The 25,386-nt window shown below is 45.3% G+C and overlaps 1 protein-coding gene and 2 pseudogenes across 1 annotated transcript in view; 2 read left to right on the top strand and 1 right to left on the bottom strand.

The window, feature by feature from the left end:
• The first annotated feature begins 3,765 nt into the window (after window positions 1-3,765).
• The window catches only part of LOC134908857 (uncharacterized), a 340,940-nt gene continuing 319,319 nt past the window's right edge, over window positions 3,766-25,386 (top strand). The window contains exon 1 of the mRNA XM_063915045.1: window positions 3,766-3,848. The gene's annotated coding sequence lies outside the window, so the exon portion shown is untranslated. The remainder of the gene's footprint in view (window positions 3,849-25,386) is intronic.
• LOC134913538 (5S ribosomal RNA) lies at window positions 17,263-17,381 on the bottom strand (annotated as a pseudogene).
• LOC134911965 (5S ribosomal RNA) lies at window positions 21,079-21,197 on the top strand (annotated as a pseudogene).

Below are 25,386 nucleotides of genomic sequence, written 5' to 3'. Positions count from 1 at the left end.
TGGCAACCCTACTTTCCTGGCCATCCTTGCTCCTGGTTCCGACTACTGCATAGGCCCCCGTCAGCTCCTACTCTTTCCTCTTCTAATCTCAGAATCCCTGTCAGCTCCAGCGTCCTGCTCTGTGCCCGAGACTGGTTCCCCGCTGGCCGGCCACACCTCTACACATCTGCTGCAGGGAAAAGCATCATCACTTTCCTCTCCCTGCCTGCTCTGGGCTCCCATTGGGGTGCACACAATGCTCTGGATGGAATTTAAAGTAATTGGCAAGCCAAACAAGAGTTGTGACATCTGCTATCCTTTGGGTCCCACCAGCAGGCCACACGTGTAAATCGCTCAGTGACCTGTCAGGTTCCCGTTCTCTGATCACCCTTCTCTCCACTCAATGCCCTGTTCCCGACCATCCATCTCCACTTTTCACCGCACCCTTTGTCATATATTCTGAGCTGGGTCAAGTGCCTCCCCCCCCCCCCCCCCCCCCCCGGGCCAGTCTACGTTTCGCCCTATTATCGCCTAGTACGTGTTACCCTGAAAGATATAGCTTAGGGGGGTCTGCCGGCGAGACCATTATCAACTTACCTATGGCGGTCTCAGGGGTGCAGGGAGGCTACACCCACCTTCTGTGATATCGCCCCCAGTCGCTGACACCAGGATACAGAGATCGTGGTAGGAAACGCAGTGGGTTAGGTATAGGTTGTGTGACACCCAAGAAACATACAGAAGTCGGTAGCCACCAATGTAAACACATTTTGTAAAATGATAAAACGAGAGAATGGTACAAAGTGACATCACAGTGCGCACATCCCGAATATCCTGGGGTACAGGTAACATTGTCCCATAGATGTTTTTTTTTTTCTTTGTACTTTTAGTCCTATTAAAATACAATGCATGATTTAGACGAGAGTCACCTACAGATACCCCTCACTGGGCAGTGCCCCTACATTCAGGGCCGGATTAACAATGGGACGGATGGAGCTGCAGCTCCAGGCCCATATGGACCTTCATCTGGAACTGCCTACATTTCTCAGGACATACCTCTGATGGTTCTTCCACATAGCTGAAATATTTAATGTTGTGCGACAACATTCCAACCAAAACTTTTTTAGAGCTATTTTAAGTCTGTCTCTTCATTCATTCAAACCAGACTGTGGCTGATCAGGGTCTTCCCATCTTGAAATTTGCTGCTCCCACAGCAACAGCAGAGGCAGTGGGTTCCGGGTGGGTGAGGGAAGAGCCAACAATGGAAGGAGGAGGGGCCATGCACACCAGCCCAGCCCCTTCAATGTACAGTGGTGCGCTATCCTTGCTGGAGATCAGTCCCTACAGAACAGACTCCAGGGTGATGGCCCTGAGAGAGGGGCCCAGCAGCTGCCAGGGCCAGCTGTCGTGGGGATGGACCAATTACCCCCTTTGCAGCGTTTTCTTTTTTATTTCAGAGGGAGCGCGGCCACAACTCAGCAGCCCTGCCTAGCTCATGCCCTACCCCTCTCACATGTGCCAAGTGCATGCAAGAAGATTGCACTAATTGCATTGATGGCAGTGGGGACCTAGAGTATCATTCCTTATTCACGCAGTTAGGAATGTTTTTCAGGGCTATTTATAAAAAAATTTTTTTTTACTGGTCTCTGATCAATAAAACTTTACTGCTGGCTAGGGCACCCGCGTAAATGCAAAATGCCGTAAGGGGAGGAGCATGGAAGACTCTATAGGGTGTAAGATGGAAACACCGAAAAAATTAGCAAGAGGAGCTAAGGGTAGAGCTCGGGAAGAGAAAGGGTGTAAGACAGAGACTGCTGGGGAGCGGAGATGTGTTTATACTGCACGGCCAGAGCAGGTGTGGAGACAGTGTCCTAGGGGGAGACAAACCCATCAGAACTTGTGTACATAATGACCCAAATGCAACCCGGGTATGCAACATTCAAGTCTTAAATTGAAGTTAATTATTTCATAGTGCTCTGGACATTTTAGTTAGTAAGATAATCAGTTGTTGTCAGTTAAGTGAGGTACATAGCCAGCATGGAATGTACATTGTGACAAAGGTGAATATTTGGTAACAGATAATAGTTTGTTAATTATGAGTTAGCACATTAGTATACCTGATCCAAGTTGAATTGTACAATAGTTTAGTGCAGTAGTTCTCAAACTCGGTCCCCAGGACCCCAAACAGCTCACGTTTTCCAGGTCACCCAGCAGGTGCACAGGTATATTCATTACTCACTGACACAAAAGATCCACAGATGAAGCTAATTACTTGTGATTCATTGAGGAAACCTGGGAAACATGGACTGTTTGGGGTCCCGAGGGCCGGGTTTGAGAACCTGTGGTTTAGTCAATCAAACTGTTAAATAGCCTGCAGCATACTTGCCTACCTGACCCTCTCCATGAGGGAGAAAATGCTCTGTTCCTGGAGTTTCCTGGTAATGTATGATTGCCATCCCCTGTGGTGAAACACCTTTCTTATCAATTAACTAGCTCACCACGGGGGATGGCAATCATACATTACCAGGAAAGTCCAGGAACAGAGCATTTTCTCCCTCATGGAGAGGGTCAGGTAGGCAAGTATGGCCTGCAGTACCATTGAGGTGCTGTTGTGATAAGTCTGTGTTTTATTTGTACTTCATGTCATATTCACAATGCATTACACTAAGTAAGGTATTGTCCATACTTAGCCTTTATGGTAGTGTCCTTATTAATAAATACTGATTATCCCAAATTCTGGTCTGATTACTTTCTGTGTCTAAGGGAGAAATCCTTGCCTCTCTGCTGTGGTGTGAAAGGAGACATTAATTAGACTGCTGAAGATAAATATACCACAGCCTTGTAAACATGCAAATAAATCATATTTGGGGCACCATGTCAATATGAACCTATCAGACATCTTGGCCTTACAATAACTGTGAGATATCTCACAGTGGGGCAGATGTATTAACCTGGAGATGGCATAAGGAAGTGATAAACCAGTGATATGTGCAATGTGATACACGCACCAGCCAATCGGCTCCAATATGTAAATTAACAGTTAGGAGGTGATTGGCTGGTGCGTGTATCACCTTGCACATATCACTGGTTTATCACTTCCTTATGCCTTCTCCAGGTTAATACATCTGCCTCACTGTGCCTTCACATGACATCTAGGCTCCTCCCCTGGGGAGGAGACATGTCACCGTACCTCCCCTGTGAGGGAGGGTGGCGCAAACATTGTCAGATGTGACTGATGATAGGATCAGTCGGGCATGTTGGAAGATTTGTCATGGCTGACCGTCCAGTCATCGCTGATCGGTCGCGGTCATACACTATGCAATTATTGGCACAATCCTGCAGAACGGGGCGATAATTGCGTTATGTATGGCCGGCATTACTTAGGTAGGTTACTTAAATCAACTGGAGTTTCCGAATGATCTTCAGGGTAAATTTGTTTAAAAAATAGGCTCCTAAGGGTGTACATACAATTTCACACACGTCTTCTTGGTCTTCACTTCAATAAATGATGGCATTAAAGTCTGTTATCTTTTTTATTTATCACATAAGATTAGATTTATTACACTTTTAGGATTTGGTGTGGATCAGATATGTATTAATGGTATCATAATATTTTAAAAAATGCAAATTTATACAAGGATGTTCTTTTCTTTTCTCCATGACTGTATATGTGTATACGGTAGCAGTAATGTATTCCTTATATCACTGTCCCTAACACTACAGTATAGTTTAGTGCACAGGCTGCATTTCCTCTTGGCAGTGCCCGTCCTGCACTTTGTGATACAGAAGAGCACGGAGTTACAGCAGGTGTTTATCTGTGACATGGAATGAGGAAGAAAGGGGTAATCACGAGCAAAGGTTGGGTCATACAGGTGAGTTCTGCTGCAGGATCACACAGCGGTGAGTGAGCAGACCTAATGTGTGAATTCTGCAGTGAGTGTTAGCTGTGCGCAGCAGGAGAGAGGATCAGACAACACCTCTTCCCAGGTGAGTTTTAGCTTTTAAAACTTTTTTTTTTTCAATTCCCCGGCCTCTGCCTGTGTCCGTTAAACATACAGAAGCCACAAAAAAGTGCAAATGTGAACTTGAGCATCCGTGATTGTTTGCATTACTGTATGTTATGTAAAATGATTAACAGGAAAGACAGATAAAAAAAAAATCTGGAACATAGGCATACCAAATAGAGTTTACGATTCCCTACGTTATGGCATATATTATAGTATTTAAAGGGAATTCTTTGTTGTATAGGCATATGTTTTTTACTACTGTCCGTTAAGGGTTATTTTCAATCAAAATATTAGCGTGCGATAATCTGCAGCATTGTCTAACTAAACCGAGACGTCACCTGTTGATTGGTTACTATGGATTGCTGGAGTTTTGCCCTGCTTTAGTAAATAATCTCAGTTATGCCCTTATACTTCCTCATAAATATTGGAGCCAAACAGTTTTGGTTGCTGTTAACTTTTTATTGTTTAGAATTCATAAGTAGAATTTTAGATTGTAAGCTCCTTGGAGCAGGGCCCGCAGCCCCTAGTAGTATCTTGATTACACCAATGCTTCCTTTCATCTCGGCTGTATTGTGTGCTGAGACTTGTGGTGCTGTTACCTGCGCTGTGTTACTGTAATGTTAAGTTCTGTGCTCCCTGTATTGTTCTAATGTGTGCCGTATGTACGGCGCTGCGAAACACTTGTGGTGCCTTATTAACAAAATGTAGTAATAACTAGTAAATGACCTGTCAGTTCATAGCCGGCTGTCCAGACATTCCTGACAAGGGCAGGTACAGATGAGAGGTCTTCTCCTGGACTTCCCCATACAGCTCTGGCGAGGGAATGGATCAGTGACCACATATAGTTCATATTTATTTTCTGCTGCGGCAATAACATGTCATAGAGTAGACATAACCGGAATGCACTGAGCCATGGTCTGACGGTGAAACGTTCACTATTGTGTTATAGTTCATCTAGTTTACTCATACAGGGCGGGATGTACTAAAGGAAAAATGTGACCAAAACCTTGTCTGGCCGCATTTTCTGTATCTACTAAACCCTGGACGCTGGGGCTTCGGTGCGGAGAGTGCTGCCATTACCCTGTACAAGCTTGGGCCCTGCTTTCTGATTTCTTCCTGAGGGGGGTCCAATCGGATTCCTCCTCGCACCCCCCCCCCCTCATGGGCCCGACGATGCGCAGAGGAACCGTGCATGTGTGATTAGTATGTAGGCGATAGTTGGCAGAATTCGCCGCCCATGGTTAGTACTCCCGCCCACAGAGACCGGCTGTTACCAAATGTGTTTAATCTGGGTGTTCTGGAAATTTTTTATTTTATATTCTACTAAAAAATGGGCAACCTAAGACACTTCATGGGCCCGCGTGTGTGGCCCTCTAACCTTTATTGAGCTACACATTACCCTTTATTTCTGTAATAAAAAAATCAGCCTCCAAAATGACTTCTGCGCCCCACATCTCTCACTCCAAATGCCCCCACATGCAACTGAGAACCCCCACTTGCTCCAAAATTCTCCCATATGCCCTCAGACACCCCACTTGCTCCAAAATGACACATTTTCCCATGTGCCCTCAGCTCATTAGTTTCATAGGTTCTGTGAGGTGATTATTAAAGGGGGAGGTGGATATTAAAGAGGGAGGGTGCTGTAACCAGACCTTCCTCACAGACACAGGCTGGTGGGACGAGGCTCACTGTGTGGCCCATTTTTCAAGGACTCCACTCCACCACCTGTTATCTGCCATTTGGAGGGCAGAAAGACCCTTTGGACCTTGTTGGTGGTTGCGAAGGGGCACCCAGAATAGTTCAAGCTTCAGGGCCCTAAAAATGTAGGTCGCCACTGCCCTCCCCCACTTGCTCCAAAATTCTCCCACATGCCCTCAGACCCCCCACTTGCTACAAAATCCCCCCACATGCCCCCAGGGACCTCCCACTTTACACTAAATGCTTTCGCTATCCCTAAAATGCTCCAGATCCCACTCAGATCTCCCCACATGGCCCCCCAGTTCATGGGAGTACCAGTGACTACCCTGATCTAATGATCGCTAATTAGTGTCTAAATAAATTATTAATTTAAAATAACTGATGCCAGATTAAAAATGATTCCTCCCCTTGTCGCTCAGTTATGACAGAATAGGTCAGAGTGTGGGCACACAGCTGGGGGCTGCAGGCGGTGGTGATCTGCAGGGCCGGTGTTGGACATTGCTTACCTCTTTCTAAACTAGATTGTTCTGGTGGTAGACACCAAAGAAACCGAGGCCAAACGCATCAGGTTACCCCTGCAGGATCTAACCTTCCTCCAAGTCTCGGCTGTAATCATGTATCCCCAGGCTCTGGCTAGTGGCTTCCCTGAAAACGAATTATTTTGAATGTGCTGCACATTATATTATAGCTCGTAGTGGCCTATTAATTAATGTTCCTGATGAAAGGACGTTCATTAATAGTTCTCATCGCAATCCTCATTCGTTGCTCCAATTAGCAGCTTACCGCGCAAAACTTCACTTCTGCTACTACCAAACATTTCCCATGCCGGGCTCTACTGACATTTTTATTGAATCTAGTGATAAATAAACCTGTGGAAACTACTTTCTGCATGAGTAACGGGACAGGTAGGTTGATAAATAGGCCCCACATTTTTTATAACTGGAGAACCCCTTCCATATCTTGTGATGGGTGTCTAGAGGATGTACGGTACTTATACAGTATTAAGTTGCAAAGGTGAATTCAGGATCACTGTATTACTGTAGCAGCTTCGAGAGACTAATATTTCAACATCTGCAATGTGCAATAAATATAATACCCAATGCATTCACACACTTGGAACAATCTATTATACAGACGTTCAAATTCATTTGTGGGTGAAATTGGCGATGAATACTGGGTGCAAATTGTTCACGCAGAATGTATACTAGAAAAAAAAATTGAACTTGGGGCCTAATTCAGACCTGATTGCAGCAGCAAATTTGTTCTCTAATGGGCAAAACCATGGGGGTCATTCCGAGTTGTTCGCTAGCTGTTTTTGGTCGCAGCGCAGCGATTAGGTAAAAAAGCGGCACTTCTGCGCATGCGTATGGGACGCAATGCGCACGCGCGACGTACTTTCACAAAAGCCGATGCAGTTTCACACAAGGTCTAGCGACGCTTTTCAATCGCACTAATGACCGCAGAGTGATTGACAAGAAGTGGGTGTTTCTGGGAGGTAACTGACCATTTTCAGGGAGTGTGTGTAAAAACGCAGGCATGTCAGATACAAACGCAGGCGTGCCTGGGGAAACGCAGGCGTGGCTGGCCGAGCGCAGGGCGTGTTCGTGACGTCAAAACAGGAACTAAACAGACTGAAGTGATCGCTAGCTAGGAGTAGGTCTGGAGCTGCTCAGAAACGGCACAATCTTTTTTTGTAGCCGCTCTGCAATCCTTTCGTTCGCACTTCTGCTAAGCTAAGATACACTCCCAGAGGGCGGCGACTATGCGTTTGCACTGCTGCTAAAAACAGCTAGCGAGCGATCAACTCGGAATGAGGGCCTATGTGCACCTAAGTACTAAGGGGCACATCATTTGACAGAGAAAGCCCGACACTTTCAAAATTTTGGTGCCTCTTGATTAATGGAAACCATGGGCCTAATTCAGACCTGATCATAGCAGCAAATTTGTTAGCAGATGGGTAAAACCGTGTGCACTGCAGGGGGCAGGTGTAACATGTGCAGAGAGAGTTAGATTTGGGTTGGGTGTGCTCAAACTGAAATCTAAATTGCAGTGTAAACATAAAGCAGCCAGTATTTACCCTGCACAGAAACAAAATAACCCACCCAAATCTAACTCTCTCTGCACGTGTTACATCTGCCCCACCTGCAGTGCACATGGTTTTGGCCACTAGAGAACAATTTTGCTGCTGCAAACAGGTCTGAATTAGGCCCTTGGATTGTCGGTGAGGGCTGAATTGATAAAGGGCCAGTGCTTTGAAATAACATTTCACTTTGCTCCTTGTATATTACCATATATGTCAGCAAATGGTGGCAAGGAGAGCACTAGATTGTAAGCTCTTATGAACAGGGGCCTCTGCCCTCATGTTCTCTCCAAATTTAAACCATCATCACCTTCTGACTGCCAACAACAGCGCCAATCCTTTGGGTGCTGCCACCCTGCTGCTAGTTTGTGTAATATGACTACGGATGCAACAGTGGGCCCAATTCATGTTTGTACACAACGGGCAATTATCATGTCCGCCACAAAGGCGATTATCGGCTGTGCATGTGCTGCGACCGCCATATGCATGTGCCAAGGAGCCACTGCGATCTCGCTCGCAATTAGAAATTCATGAAGAAGTGATGGACAGGAAGCGACCGCTTGGAGGTGTTAACGGGGAGTGGTTGGGAAAACGCAGGTTCGTGGCTGTTTTTGAGACGTGTATCTGCTGACGGCTGCACGCTCGTATGCGCAATAACATGGCGTCTGAGTCGCCACTGCTGTGTCCAGTCTGCGTAGCCAGAGACCAACCCTTAGCCCCGAAGTTCCTTGTTTTTGCAGTAGGTCAGGAATGTGTTCGTAATTGTGAGTGAGTTTGCGATGATTGCAGTTGGCGTTTCTGTTCATTTGAGGGCGGCAGCTTCACTTGCTAACATTAGCGGTTCCGTAGCCTAGAAAATCGCAATTGTGTACAAACATAAATTAGGCCCAAAGTTTATAAACATTGTCAATGTTCTGCAATGTTTTGTGATGTAAATCACTTTTATCTTGTTCATTTCATACTTTCTCTGTTTACGTTCTCTGTCAGGCGCTGTGGACCCCTTCTGGCGACATATACATAAAGCATCATAATAATAGGAAGTGGGCATGCACTGATATATGCGCTAAACAGGAAACTAGGTGTAATTGTAGGTAATTAAATGAACCTTTACAGACCCATGCTGCAAGCACACTCCCATTATCCTATCATTAGAACGTGTCTAGAATGTTGACATTCAGACGAAGGGCTATATTTTCTTGGCATGGATGGTTAGTTCCCAGACAGGTATAACAGGCTGCACGTTTTTTTCATGTAGTTCCTGATCTACAGGAAACACTTAACGTACAATATAATGGTGCTTAAGGTATCAAAATGTGATTGTACTGTATGTCTATTGAGGCGGGACGCCTGTTCCTTGGTGTTGCTGCCATATACAGTAGTCAGGCTATAAACAGCTTATCCAAACCTCCCAACAGACCCAATTTGTGGACTCCAAAGGAGGCAAGGGTTCACCTGACAGCAAGCACTGCTGGACGGTTTTGTAGAGTCAGGTATGGGTGGATTATAGAGAAGAGTTTGTAGAGTCAGGTATGGGTGGATTGCGGGTCAGGGTTTGTGGAGTCAGGTATGGGTGGATTGCGGGTCAGAGTTTGGAGAGTCAGATATGGGTGGATTGCGGGTCAGAGTTTGGAGAGTCAGGTATGGCTGAATTGCGGAGCAGCATTTGGAGAGTAACGTATGTGTGGATTGCATGTCAGAGTTGTAGAGTCGGGTATGGGTTGATTGCAGGGCAGAGTTTGGAGAGTCAGGTATGAGTGGATTGTAAAGCAACGTTTGGAGAGTCAGGTATGGGTGGATTATAGAGAAGAGTTTGTAGAGTCAGGTATGGGTGGATTGCAGGGCAGAGTTTGGAGAGTCAGGTATGAGTGGATTGTGAAGCAACGTTTGGAGAGTCAGGTATGGGTGGATTATAGAGAAGAGTTTGTAGAGTCAGGTATGGGTGGATTGCGGGTCAGAGTTTGGAGAGTCAGGTATGGGTGGATTGCGGAGCAGCATTTGGAGAGTAACGTATGTGTGGATTGCATGTCAGAGTTGTAGAGTCAGGTATGGGTTGATTGCAGGGCAGAGTTTGGAGAGTCAGGTATGGGTGGATTGTGAAGCAACGTTTGGAGAGTCAGGTATGGGTGGATTATAGAGAAGAGTTTGTAGAGTCAGGTATGGGTGGATTGCGGGTCAGAGTTTGGAGAGTCAGGTATGGCTGAATTGCGGAACAGCATTTGGAGAGTACGTATGTGTGGATTGCAGGTCAGAGTTGTAGAGTCAGGTATAGGTGGATTGCAGGGTAGAGTTTGGAGAGTCAGGTATGAGTGGATTGTGAAGCAGCATTTGGAGAGTCAGGTATCGGTGGATTATAGAGAAGAGTTTGTAGAGTCAGGTATGGGTGGATTGCAGGGTAGAGTTTGGAGAGTCAGGTATGAGTGGATTGTGAAGCAGCATTTGGAGAGTCAGGTATCGGTGGATTATAGAGAAGAGTTTGTAGAGTCAGGTATGGGTGGATTGCGGGGGGCAATATTTACTAATACTCGTGTTTTGGCCGTTTTGAAGGGTGTTTGAACTCGAATGGTATCGGGTGCATTTTATTGCAACTTTTTGAATCCTGATACGATCATTCACTAAGCTGCTGAGTTTTGCACAATCGTTTTTTCCGATGTCGATGTGATTCGTAATATCAGGCAGTGTTTTACGGGAGTGATGAGTAAAACACTGCCTGAAAAAACACAAGGAATCCCGGACGGATCTGTGAGATCCATGCAGGGCTTCATTGTGTACCTTAAAAAGTTGATTAAAGTCTTTAAAATTCTGAAAAAAATTGCGTGGGGTCCCCCCTCCTAAGCATAACCAGCCTCGGGCTCTTTGAGCCGGCCCTGGTTTAAAAAATATGGGGGGAAAAATTACAGGGGTTCCCCCATATTTAATCAACCAGCACCGGGCTCTGCGACTGGTCCTGGTTCCAAAAATACGGGGGACAAAAAGCGTAGGGGTCCCCCGTATTTTTAAAACCAGCACCGGGCTCCACTAGCCAGGTACATAATGCCACAGCCGGGGGACACTTTTATACTGGTCCCTGCGGCCCTGGCATTACATACCCCACTAGTCACACCTGGCCGGGGTACCCTGGAGGAGTGGGGACCCCTTCGATCAAGGGGTCCCACCCCTCCAGCCACCCAAGGGCCAGAGGTGAAGCCAGGACACACACACCGTGACAGTACAACTTTATTACATACATGCACACCAACATACACACATACTTACCTATGTTCCCACGAGTCCTCTTCTCCATGTAGAATCCTAGGGGTACCTGTTGGAAAAAAATATACTCACATAATCCAGTGAAGAATCCGGCCTTTGAATAATCCACGTACTTGGCAAAAAAATAAAATGCAAACCCGACCACGCACTGAAAGGGGTCCCATGTTTACACATGGGACCCCTTTCCCCGACTGCCAGGACCCCCCCTGACTCCTGTCAAAGAGGGTCCCTTCAGCCAATCAGGGAGCGCCACGTTGTGGCACCCTCCTGATTGGCTGTGTGCTCCTGTAGTGTCTGTCAGGCAGCACACGGCAGTGATACAATGTAGCGCCTATGCGCTCCATTGTAGCCAATGGTGGGAACTTTGCGGTCAGCGGTGAGGTTACTTTCGGTCAACCGCTGACTGCAAAGTTCCCACCATTGGCTACAATGGAGCGCATAGGCGCTACATTGTATCACTGCCGTGTGCTGCCTGACAGACACTACAGGAGCACACAGCCAATCAGAAGGGTGCCACGACGTGGCGCTCCCTGATTGGCTGAAGGGACCCTCTTTGACAGGAGTCAGGGGGGGTCCTGGCAGTCGGGGAAAGGGGTCCCATGTGTAAACATGGGACCCCTTTCAGTGCGTGGTCGGGTTTGCGTTTTATTTTTTTGCCAAGTACGTGGATTATTCAAAGGCCGGATTCTTCACTGGATTATGTGAGTATATTTTTTTCCAACAGGTACCCCTAGGATTCTACATGGAGAAGAGGACCGAGCCTCGTGGGAACATAGGTAAGTATGTGTGTATGTTGGTGTGCATGTATGTAATAAAGTTGTACTGTCACGGTGTGTGTGTCCTGTTTTTATTGGGGTATTTTTTTAGTAGTAGTACTATAGGTACCAGCGGGCCCGGTTTTCCACCGCATGCTGGTACTTGTGGTTCTCAAAGTACCAGCTTGCGGGGGAGGCTTGCTGGGACTTGTAGTACTGCTACTAAAAACAATATTCACCATTTTTCACAAGGCTATCAGCCCCCTATCCGCCGCCCTTGGATGGGGAGGACAGCCTCGGGCTTCACCCCTGGCCCTTGGGTGGCTGGAGGGGGGGACCCCTTGATTGAAGGGGTCCCCACTCCTTCAGGGTACCCCGGCCAGGGGTGACTAGTGGGGTATGTAATGCCAGGGCCGCAGGGACCAGTATAAAAGTGTCCCCCGGCTGTGGCATTATGTACCTGGCTAGTGGAGCCCGGTGCTGGTTTTAAAAATACGGGGGACCCCTACGCTTTTTGTCCCCCGTATTTTTGGAACCAGGACCAGGCGCTGAGCCCGGTGCTGGTTGATTAAATATGGGGGAACCCCTGTAATTTCCCCCCCCATATTTTTTAAACCAGGGCCGGCTCAAAGAGTCCGAGGCTGGTTATGCTTAGGAGGGGGGACCCCACACAATTTTTTTTTCAGTTTTAACACTAAACAGGCCCTTTCCCATAGATAACCATGCACAGATCTCACTGATCCGTGCATGGTTATCCAAACTCGACTGGAAAAAGCAGGTCTATTTTTTTGCTGCTTTTTTTAACGAAACGAAAAAAAACAGACCCGCACTTGAGCACTCAGAAACTAACACCCAAATACGAAAGAATAGTGAATGCCCGTATTGTATGAAACAACAGCCGCGTTTGACCGATGGTCTATTCATTCGTATTTCGGAAGGTTGTCATTCAAACCATTACGAATAGACCAGACACTGCCGAGATTTGTGCTTAGTGAATTCCCGGATTGGGACTTAGAAAAAACCCCACAAATCGGCCAAACTCGAATTTTTAGTAAATACTGGCCTGGGTCAGAGTTTGGAGAGTCAGGTATGGGTGGATTGCGGAACAGCATTTGGAGAGTACATATGTGTGGATGGCAGGTCAGAGTTGTAGAGTCGGGTATGGGTGGATTGCAGGGTAGAGTTTGGAGAGTCAGGTATGAGTGGATTGTGAAGCAGCGTTTGGAGAGTCAGGTATGGGTGGATTGCGGGTCAGAGTTATAGAGTCAGGTATAGGTGCAGTGCAGGGCAAAATTTCGAGAGTCAGGTATGGGTGGATTGTTGGTCAGAGTTTGGGAGAATCAGCCATGGGTGAACTGTGGGGCAGAGTTGGGAGAGTCAGGTTTGGGTGGCTTATGGGGCAAAGTATGGTAAGTCAGCTATGTGTGAATTGTGGGACAGAGTTTCTAGAGTCAGCCATGGATAGATTGCGGAGTAGTGTTTGGAGTGTCAGGTAGGGGTGGATTGCAGAGCAGCATTTGGAGAGTCAGGTATGGGTGGATTGTGGGTCAGAGTTTGTAGAATCAGTCATGGGTGGATTGCGGGTCAGAGTTTGGAGAGTCAGGTATGGGTGGATTGCGGGTCAGAGTTTAGAGAGTCAGGTATGGCTGAATTGCGGAGCAGCATTTGGAGAGTAACGTATGTGTGGATTGCAGGTCAGAGTTGTAGAGTCAGGTATGGGTTGATTGCAGGGCAGAGTTTGGAGAGTCAGGTATGAGTGGATTGTGAAGCAACGTTTGGAGAGTCAGGTATGGGTGGATTGCGGGTCAGAGTTTGGAGAGTCAGGTATGGGTGGATTGCGGGTCAGAGTTTGGAGAGTCAGGTATAGGTGGATTGCGGGTCAGAGTTTGGAGAGTCAGGTATGGCTGAATTGCGGAACAGCATTTGGAGAGTACGTATGTGTGGATTGCATGTCAGAGTTGTAGAGTCAGGTATGGGTGGATTGCAGGGTAGAGTTTGGAGAGTCAGGTATGAGTGGATTGTGAAGCAGCGTTTGGAGAGTCACGTATGGGTGGATTGCGGGTCAGAGTTATAGAGTCAGGTATAGGTGCAGTGCAGGGCAAAATTTCGAGAGTCAGGTATGGGTGGATTGTTGGTCAGAGTTTGGGAGAATCAGCCATGGGTGAACTGTGGGGCAGAGTTGGGAGAGTCAGGTTTGGGTGGCTTATGGGGCAAAGTATGGTAAGTCAGCTATGTGTGAATTGTGGGACAGAGTTTCTAGAGCCAGCCATGGATAGATTGCGGAGTAGTGTTTGGAGTGTCAGGTAGGGGTGGATTGCAGAGCAGCATTTGGAGAGTCAGGTATGGGTGGATTGTGGGTCAGAGTTTGTTGAATCAGTCATGGGTGGATTGCAGGGCAGAGTTGGGGGAGTCAGGTTTGGGTGGATTACGAGGCAAAGCATGGTAAGTCAGATATGGGTGAATTGTGGCACAGAGTTTCTAGAGTCAGCCATGGATAGATTGTGGGGTAGAGTTTGTAGAGTCAAGTAGGGATGGATTGCACAGCAGCATTTGGAGAGTCAGGGATAGATGGATTGTGGGGCAGTGTTTGTAGAGTCAGGTATTGGTGAATTGCAGGGTAGAATTTAGATAGTCAGACATGGGTGGATTGCTGGACATAGTTTGGAAATCAGGTACATAGGGGGATTGTGGGGCAAAGTGTGGAGAGTCAGCCATGGGTGGATTGCGGGGCAGAGCTGGGAGAGTCAGGTTTGGTTTGATTATGGGGCAAAGTATGGTAAGTCAGCTATGGGTGAATTGTGGGACAGAGTTTCTAGAGTCAGCCATGAATAGATTGCGGAGTAGAGTTTGTAGAGTCAGGTAAGGGTGGATTGCAGAGCAGCATTTGGAGAGTTAGGTAGGGGTAGATTGTGGGTCAGAGTTTGAAGAATCAGCCATGGGTTAATTGCGGGACAGAGTTGGGAGAGTCAGGTTTGGGTGAATTAAGGGGTAAAGCATGGTAAGTCAGATATGGGTGAATTGTGGGACAGAGTTTCTAGAGTCAGCCATGGATAGATTGCGGGTAGAGTTTGGAGAGTCAGGTAGGGGTGGATTGCAGAGCAGCATTTGGAGAGTCAGGTATAGAAGGATTGTGCGGCAGTGTTTGTAGATTCAGGTATAGGTGAATTGCAGGGCAGAATTTGGAGAGTCAGACATGGGTGGATTGCTGGACAAAGTTTGAAAGTCAGGTACAAAGGTGAATTGTGGGGCAAAGTTTGGAGAGTCAGCCCTGGGTGGATTGCGGTGTAGAGTTTGGAGAGGCAGGTACATCGGTGGTTTGCGGTGCAGAGCTTGGAGAGTGAGGTACATAGGTGGATTGCGGGGCAGAGTCTGTAGAGTCAGGTATAGGTGAATCAGCCTTCTTCTCCTGAGTCCTGGATGTGCATTTGATTGACATCCAGGAGTATTTAACATTTTCTAACTTTTAAATACATCTCCTTATTAAAGATTAACATTTAGTGTATTATAATTTTTCCATCAAACATGCAGAGAAAGATTTTTGTGATGTGCACTTGGAAAACAGCAACACTTTCAGAGACTATGCCATCTGAATGTTTCATGAAACTCAAGGGCACATAAGGGCATGAATTGTTGGAAGAGGGTACCATGAGGTTACCTGAACATTGTTATATTACTATTCCCATGATTGACAGCTTCCCGGGCTTTATCTCGGCTATCAGGTGTAAGGAGAAGTGGGTTCTTTGTAGTACTAACAGTATGAAAAGGGGAATGGTCTCCCTCTGGTCTTGTTGGAGATTCCCCATTTACTTACAACAATAAGCACAGCCTAACATAACATATACAGGGTGTTTTGTTCATACGTTTGTAAATACAGTCATCAGGACACAGAGACATGTGAGTTCACTGCTGTGCTGTTTATTCCATCCAACTCCAGACACACTGCACACTGGACCACCCACTTCCCAGCATCCCCCTGGTCCCAGGGACCATCACTGAAGATTAAGGCTTACACAGATTAGTAAGGGAGTGTCTACAAATATTAAGCATTCTAATACACTAACATCACATCCTCTTTTCTTTAAAGATAAGCCCTGTACGCTTCAATGCAACAATTAACAACGTCATATTAAGAACATCATCTAACACGTTTCAATGAGTCTCTCAGGTCTGCGTATTTCCCTTTTGGGTCTTTCATACACAGTCTGTGTTTCATCTACCATGTTGGGCCTTTCTAGAATTGTGGTTTGTTCACCATTATGAGGATCATCATACATGTCAGATGAAGGGTATTCATCAGACATGTTGTCTTAATTATGGTTAGGTTGAGATCTTAAATCCACCCGATTTCTTCTTACTTCTGTTCCATGCTCTGTACGTATAGTATAAGATCTTGGTGCTACTTGTGCTTGCACAATACCTTTCTGCCCCCAAATACCTTTCTCGTGATCTCTGAGACGGACTTGGTCACCCGATTTTAGATCAGATAAGCTTTTTGCTCGCCTGTCATGGAACAGTTTCTGTTTTGCCTGTTGACGTTCCTTACTCAGTCTGACCAACGCTGAGTTATGTGTATTAAGCAGTTCATCATGTATCGGGAGATTTGCTCTAATCCTCCTTCCCATCAGCATTTGTGCAGGAGAAAGTCCATTCTGTAAAGGTGTACTGCGGTAGATTAAAAGACTTTTGTAGAAATCTTCTTTACCTTCTTGAGCTTTTTTCATGAGACTCTTTACAGTTTTTACTGAACTTTCCACCAACCCATTTGAGCGTGGATAGTGGGGACCTGACGTAGTATGAACAAATTCCCACTCATCAGCAAATTGTCTAAATTCAGCACTGGAAAACTGAGGACCATTGTCAGTGAACACTTCCATAGGAACACCATGCCTTGCAAAGATTGACTTCATGCAATTGATTACGGCTTTACTAGTAGTTGTATGTAGTGTCTTCACTAAACAAAAGAAATAAATCTGCACAGGATATAACAATTATTTTACAATAAGTTAGAAATATTATTGTTAAACCAACATGAACGCCTATTAGAATGATACGTTCAGCAAATGGTTGGTGGTGCTCCCGGAAGATAGTTATGACAACTATGAAACAACAAGTATGGTCCTTTAGAGAGAACAAAGGACCAAAAAATGCAACTATAAGCCTTTTCCTGGGCACACTTGAAAAAATTGAAATGATGAAATTATTAAGACATAACTTTTATTAATGTATACTTTAAGAAAAGACGAGAGCTGGCATCAATAATTGAAGAGCATAGGTGTTCATAAGTACTAATGTACCTATTATAGGCAGGATAATAATTTAAGTGAGCGAAAATAAATAAAACCTCATTCACAAAGATGAATCATACATATCCTCTATGATCAAAATTTTGTATGAGTGAGGTCACTACCTCGAGTCCGATATAGTATGATAAATGCTGTAACCTGAGACCAGGTTGATGCACTGGGTCCCAAAATGTTTTAGCTGCTGGAGAGTAAAATACCTACGGTACCTAGTATTCCCTGGTGGTTCCCCATCCAGGTACTAACCAGGCCCTGCAGTGCTTGGCTTCCAAGATCAGACGAGTTTGGGCATACTCAGTGCGGTCTGACCGTAGGTAAGTCCGTCTCCTAGGCACACCGTTGACCGATTGTATTGGGACCCAGGATGTCAATCACAGAATAAATACCAGGTTATATTTGTATCAGAGAATATTGATACAATAAATTGCTAGATTGTTGCTGAAAGATCTAGTCAGTGGTGATTTGAGGCAATAATAATGACTGTGAGGTCTTGGGGTTGGAATTCCCAAGATCAGACTCTACTACAGTTATGCTCTCAAATAGTCTAAGCAACAGGAGGGCTTTGTAGCGCCCACAATAATCAGGACAATGAAAAGTGCGTCTAAAGTACAAAAATATCCCTAATTCTCTGATATTGATTTTAGCATTATAGTTACAGTTGCAACCGTCCCTTGTGAGAGGGTTCCTCTGTCTCCCCCCTTACCCAGTAATCATGCACCAAAAGGAGATGTTATGCACAAGAAATATACAAGTATAAATACATCACATAACTTGAGTTAATCAGCTTTCCCCTGTTAGCTAGGGAAGTATATGGTGGACCTTATGGGAGAACACGGAGCTGTGGTTTGGGCAAGGAGAACCCGTTTTTCTTACCCAACCTGTTCAGGAGACCCTCAGACCGGTGGACAGAGCGGGAGTCAAGGAGTGAGGCGCCGGCGGCCGCGGTCCGTGCGACCGGAAGTTCGGGCGCCGGAACCGGAAGTGACGCGCATTTCGCTCCGAGAGCTTGATCACATGGCCGCCTGCTCTCGGAGTTCCCCGCTGCCAGTATTTATGTAGGAGCGCAGCCTGTCAATTAGTGGGGGAGGTATGGAAAGCATCTGAGTTAAATTACATCACCTGGGGTTGAAAAGTAAATTTCAACAAGTTAGAACTGAATGATTAAGCAGTATGTCATTAAGAGTATAGTTAAATTGTTGTCCAACAAATTGGATGAGGTTTGGAGAGCAGAAAATGGGGATAATAAGCCCTATATTGAAACATAATATATATAAAGATAAAAATAAATAAATGAAAACCAAAACTTAAAGAAGGTAAAAAATAAAATTAAAATAAAAAATATATAAAAAAATATTAAATAAATATTAAATATACAATATATATACAGGTTGAGTATCCCTTATCCAAAATGCTTGGGACCAGAGGTATTTTGGATATCGGATTTTTCCATATTTTGGAATAATTGCATACCATAATGAGATATCATGGCGATGGGACCTAAGTCTAAGCACAGAATGCATTTATGTTTCATATACACCTTATACACACAGACTGAAGGTCATTTTAGCCAATATTTTTTTATAACTTTGTACATTAAACAAAGTGTGTGTACATTCACACAATTCATTTATGTTTCATATACACCTTATACACACAGCCTGAAGGTCATTTAATACAATATTTTTAATAACTTTGTGTATTAAACAAAGTTTGTGTACATTGAGTCATCAAAAAACAAAGGTTTCACTATCTCGCACTCACTCAAAAAAGTCTGTATTTCGGAATATTCCGTATTTCGGAATATTTGGATATGGGATACTCAACCTGTAATATAGTAAATGAAAAAATTGTATGATAAGTATAAAGTGAAAAGTATCAATTACAGGGGATTGCAGGTTATGAATACCCAGATACATGTCAGTTAGATGTCAATTATTAGGAGCAAGATATGACTATTTATATTAAATCCGGAGGAATTGTAGGTGTGATGTACATACTGGGGGGGGGGGGGAGGTTTGGGAAAAAAATGGAGAGAAAGGGGATGGGGGGGGGGGGGGAGGGGAAAGGGGGGGGGGGGGTTTGGGGGGAGAGAAAAGGAGGGGGGGAAAGGGAAAGGAAGATAAAAATTAGATTAAATAATTAATTAATAAATTGAATAATAATTACGGGATTTTGGGAAGGTGTGGGGGAGAAGAGTTGGATATGTGGGATGGGTAAGAGATAAGGACTTGATAAAGTTGGATGCTAGATTTGAAGCTAGTACAGTGAGCAGACCGGTTAAGAAAAGGGAGGGGGGGTTGTTAGGGTGGTGGGGGGAAAGAAGTGAGAGGATGTAGTGAATTGGATGAAGATAGTAGGTGTGGTGAGGAAAGATGGTGTGGGAGGTAAGTTGGGACAAGGGAAAAAGGAGAAGAAAGGGGGAGGGGGGGAGGAATTTATGTGTGGGGGGAGGGTGGGAAAGGGAGATGCGAAAGGGGGTATGGAACAAGACATGGGGAGGGTAGGATTCAATCTGAGTGTCAATTCTTTGCTTCTTATTTTGAAGACTTCATCGTTGGAGCAATTTCTCCTAAGACGTAGGAATTCTCCTTTCGGGATGTTGGTTATTGTAGGGGGAAAGTTTGTGAGCTAGTTTGTGAGCTAGTTTGATACAGAAGAGTGTTGGTAGCTGTACTTTTTCCTGTATATTTCTGTGGAGATCATATTGTTGGTATCCCTATAGATTCAAAGGTCCAGGAAGGAAATGCTGTCCTTATGGTAGTCACAGGTGAATGAAAGATTAAGAGTATTATTGTTGAGTTGCTGTATGAATTCCAAGAGTTCAGTTTGTGTGCCATCCCATATGATTAGGATGTCATCAATGAAATGTGTCCACAATATGATATGTTTGGTGTGTGATTCGCAAAGGTCAGAAAATACAAACTCCCTCTCCCACCAGCCCAGGAAGAGGTTGGCGTACGTCGGGGCACAGGCTGCCCCCATCGCTGTTCCTCTTACCTGGGTGTAGAAGAGGTTGTTGAAGGTGAAATAGTTCTTGTTTAGTACAAATTGGAGAAGTTGTAACAGAAATTGGTGAAAATCATCCATTCCCCACATTCTCAGAAAGTATTCTACCGCTTGGATGCCAAGGTCATGTTTTATGCTTGTATATAACGCCTCAACATCAAGGCTCATGAGGAGATGTGTTTCTTCCAAATGTATGTCACTGATCTTTCTGAGGACATCAGTTGTATCCCTGGTATATGAGGGGAGTTCCAAGACGTAGTCCCTAAGATGTGTGTCCAAGAATGTGCAGGCTCTTTCTAGTAGGCCGCCGTTCCCTGAGACTATGGGCCGACCAGGAGGGTCCCGGAGATCCTTGTGAACTTTTGGTAAAAGGTAAAATGTAGGTACTCTGGGATTATCTACTGTTAAATAGTCCTGCTCTGACTTGGTTATAGTGCCATCATGATATGCCCTGTTGATGATATTCATATAGAGTTTGGTGTACTTTTCTGTAGGGTCAAACATACTCTTCTGGTAGCATGATTGATCGTCCAGTTGTTTCCTGGCTTGTTTAAGATATAGTTCTGTTGGCCAGATCACGACATTTCCTCCTTTATCCGACGGTTTCAGAACTACGTCGGTCCAGGTTTTAATCTCCTGGAGCGCCGTTCGTTCGGTGTCAGATTATCTGCAGGGTGATGCTATTTCTTATTCAGATATAATCTGTCCAGATCCCGAGTAACCAAGTTCGTAAAAACTTTTACCTCTGGGCATAAGGAATCCTTGGGGAAAAAGGTTGATTTTTTCTTTTAGCAAGGGTCTCGTTTGTTGTGTAGTGGGAATTCCAACCCCAAGACCTCACAGTCATTATTATTGCCTCAAATCACCACTGACTAGATCTTTCAGCAACAATCTAGCAATTTATTGTATCAATATTCTCTGATACAAATATAACCTGGTATTTATTCTGTGATTGACATCCTGGGTCCCAATACAATCGGTCAACGGTGCGCCTTGGAGACGGACTTACCTACGGTCAGACCGCACTGAGTATGCCCAAACTCGTCTGATCTTGGAAGCCAAGCACTGCAGGGCCTGGTTAGTACCTGGATGGGGAACCACCAGGGAATACTAGGTACCATAGGTATTTTACTCTCCAGCAGCTAAAACATTTTGGGACCCAGTGCATCCACCTGGTCTCAGGTTACAGCATTTATCAGACTATATCGGACTCGAGGTAGTGACCTCACTCATACAAAATTTTGATCATAGAGGATATGTATGATTCATCTTTGTGAATAAGGTTTTATTTATTTTCGCTCACTTAAATTATTATCCTGCCTATAATAGGTACATTAGTACTTATGAACACCTATGCTCTTCAATTATTGATGCCAGCTCTCGTCTTTTCTTAAAGTATACATTAATAAAAGTTATGTCTTAATAATTTCATCATTTTAATTTTTTTAAGTGTGCCCAGGAAAAGGCTTATAGTTGCTTTTTTTGGTCCTTTGTTCTCTCTACAGGACCATACTTGTTGTTTTGTAGTGTCTTCACCTCAGGGTAGTTAGAGTAATAATCAGTCACGACAATGTATGTTTTCCCATTACAATCAAACAAATCTGCGCCAACTTTCTGGTACGGTCTCTCTGGCACTGTGTGAGGACTCAGTGGCTCGACTTGTTGTTTCGGTCTATACGTAAGACATAATTCACATGTAGCTGTAGTCTGTGCTATGTCTTGGTTCATTCTTGGCCAATACATAACTTCACACGCTCTCCGCTTACATTTTTCTTCTCCTAAGTGGCCTTCATGTATCTTGCACAGCATAGTTTTCTTAGTCGTGCAGGTATGACAAACCTATTGCCTTTGTAAATAATACCTTTGACAACTGTAAGGTTACTGCGGTACATCCAATAATCATGGATAGACAGCGGGCACACATGTTTTTCTGCTGGCCAACCTTTCAGAATGATATCTTTCAACACTTTCATTGTGTCATCTGTCTCAGTTTCTTTCCTAATCTGTTCTTGTCTTGCAAGAGACACTGGTAGAGAAGCTACGATTAAATTAACATAGGCTTCTATCTCTTCATCCATCAGACTTTTGGAACCTTCACTTTTGTCCACAGCACGAGAAAGTGTATTAGCAATGTACATGTATTTGCCGGGATAGTACAGTAAGTGTACATCATATTTCTGTAGTCTGATAAGCATTAGTTGAATTCTCATGGGACAGTCATGTAATGATTTAGTCATGATAGCTATCAATGGCTTGTGGTCAGTTTCCACTGTAAATGTTTGACCATACACAAACTGATGAAATCGCTCACACGCATATGTGATCGCTAGAAGTTCTTTTTCTATCTGAGGAGACCTTGTTTCAGCACTTGTCAGTGCTCTTGATGCATAGATTACTGGTTGCCATGTATCCTCGTGTTCTTATAACAGCACTGAGCCTAGGCCAAATTGTGAAGCATCTGCTGAAATTCTTATTCTTTTTGCAGGATCAAAGAATTTTAGCACTGGTTGCTCTGTAATGATCTGTTTCAAGTTTTGCCAACTTTCTTCTTGTTCATGTGACCACTAGAGATGAGCGCCTGAAATTTTTCGGGTTTTGTGTTCTGGTTTTGGGTTCGGTTCCGCGGCCGTGTTTTGGGTTCGAACGCGTTTTGGCAAAACCTCACCGAATTTTTTTTGTCGGATTCGGGTGTGTTTTGGATTCGGGTGTTTTTTTCAAAAAACACTAAAAAACAGCTTAAATCATAGAATTTGGGGGTCATTTTGATCCCAAAGTATTATTAACCTCAAAAACCATAATTTACACTCATTTTCAGTCTATTCTGAATACCTCACACCTCACAATATTATTTTTAGTCCTAAAATTTGCACCGAGGTCGCTGTGTGAGTAAGATAAGCGACCCTAGTGGCCGACACAAACACCGGGCCCATCTAGGAGTGGCACTGCAGTGTCACGCAGGATGTCCCTTCCAAAAAACCCTCCCCAAACAGCACATGACGCAAAGAAAAAAAGAGGCGCAATGAGGTAGCTGTGTGAGTAAGATTAGCGACCCTAGTGGCCGACACAAACACCGGGCCCATCTAGGAGTGGCACTGCAGTGTCACGCAGGATGGCCCTTCCAAAAAACCCTCCCCAAACAGCACATGACGCAAAGAAAAAAAGAGGCGCAATGAGGTAGCTGTGTGAGTAAGATTAGCGACCCTAGTGGCCGACACAAACACCGGGCCCATCTAGGAGTGGCACTGCAGTGTCACGCAGGATGTCCCTTCCAAAAAACCCTCCCCAAACAGCACATGACGCAAAGAAAAAAAGAGGCGCAATGAGGTAGCTGACTGTGTGAGTAAGATTAGCGACCCTAGTGGCCGACACAAACACCGGGCCCATTTAGGAGTGGCACTGCAGTGTCACGCAGGATGGCCCTTCCAAAAAACCCTCCCCAAACAGCACATGATGCAAAGAAAAAGAAAAGAAAAAAGAGGTGCAAGATGGAATTGTCCTTGGGCCCTCCCACCCACCCTTATGTTGTATAAACAAAACAGGACATGCACACTTTAACCAACCCATCATTTCAGTGACAGGGTCTGCCACACGACTGTGACTGATATGACGGGTTGGTTTGGACCCCCCCCAAAAAAGAAGCAATTAATCTCTCCTTGCACAAACTGGCTCTACAGAGGCAAGATGTCCACCTCATCATCACCCTCCGATATATCACCGTGTACATCCCCCTCCTCACAGATTATCAATTCGTCCCCACTGGAATCCACCATCTCAGCTCCCTGTGTACTTTGTGGAGGCAATTGCTGCTGGTCAATGTCTCCGCGGAGGAATTGATTATAATTCATTTTAATGAACATCATCTTCTCCACATTTTCTGGATGTAACCTCGTACGCCGATTGCTGACAAGGTGAGCGGCGGCACTAAACACTCTTTCGGAGTACACACTTGTGGGAGGGCAACTTAGGTAGAATAAAGCCAGTTTGTGCAAGGGCCTCCAAATTGCCTCTTTTTCCTGCCAGTATAAGTACGGACTGTGTGACGTGCCTACTTGGATGCGGTCACTCATATAATCCTCCACCATTCTATCAATGTTGAGAGAATCATATGCAGTGACAGTAGACGACATGTCCGTAATCGTTGTCAGGTCCTTCAGTCCGGACCAGATGTCAGCATCAGCAGTCGCTCCAGACTGCCCTGCATCACCGCCAGCGGGTGGGCTCGGAATTCTGAGCCTTTTCCTCGCACCCCCAGTTGCGGGAGAATGTGAAGGAGGAGATGTTGACAGGTCGCGTTCCGCTTGACTTGACAATTTTGTCACCAGCAGGTCTTTCAACCCCAGCAGACTTGTGTCTGCCGGAAAGAGAGATCCAAGGTAGGCTTTAAATCTAGGATCGAGCACGGTGGCCAAAATGTAGTGCTCTGATTTCAACAGATTGACCACCCGTGAATCCTTGTTAAGCGAATTAAGGGCTCCATCCACAAGTCCCACATGCCTAGCGGAATCGCTCCGTGTTAGCTCCTCCTTCAATGTCTCCAGCTTCTTCTGCAAAAGCCTGATGAGGGGAATGACCTGACTCAGGCTGGCAGTGTCTGAACTGACTTCACGTGTGGCAAGTTCAAAGGGCATCAGAACCTTGCACAACGTTGAAATCATTCTCCACTGCGCTTGAGACAGGTGCATTCCACCTACTATATCGTGCTCAATTGTATAGGCTTGAATGGCCTTTTGCTGCTCCTCCAACCTCTGAAGCATATAGAGGGTTGAATTCCACCTCGTTACCACTTCTTGCTTCAGATGATGGCAGGGCAGGTTCAGTAGTTTTTGGTGGTGCTCCAGTCTTCTGTACGTGGTGCCTGTACGCCGAAAGTGTCCCGCAATTCTTCTGGCCACCGACAGCATCTCTTGCACGCCCCTGTCGTTTTTTAAAAAATTCTGCACCACCAAATTCAAGGTATGTGCAAAACATGGGACGTGCTGGAATTTGCCCATATTTAATGCACACACAATATTGCTGGCGTTGTCCGATGCCACAAATCCACAGGAGAGTCCAATTGGGGTAAGCCATTCCGCGATGATCTTCCTCAGTTGCCGTAAGAGGTTTTCAGCTGTGTGCGTATTCTGGAAAGCGGTGATACAAAGCGTAGCCTGCCTAGGAAAGAGTTGGCGTTTGCGAGATGCTGCTACTGGTGCCGCCGCTGCTGTTCTTGCGGCGGGAGTCCATACATCTACCCAGTGGGCTGTCACAGTCATATAGTCCTGACCCTACCCTGCTCCACTTGTCCACATGTCCGTGGTTAAGTGGACATTGGGTAC

The sequence above is a fragment of the Pseudophryne corroboree genome, chromosome 4, assembly GCF_028390025.1.
Source record: "Pseudophryne corroboree isolate aPseCor3 chromosome 4, aPseCor3.hap2, whole genome shotgun sequence".
Classification (NCBI taxonomy): Eukaryota; Metazoa; Chordata; class Amphibia; order Anura; family Myobatrachidae; genus Pseudophryne; species Pseudophryne corroboree.
The sequence above is the reverse complement of the archived record's forward strand: the minus strand, read 5'-3'. Positions and strand labels throughout refer to the sequence as shown.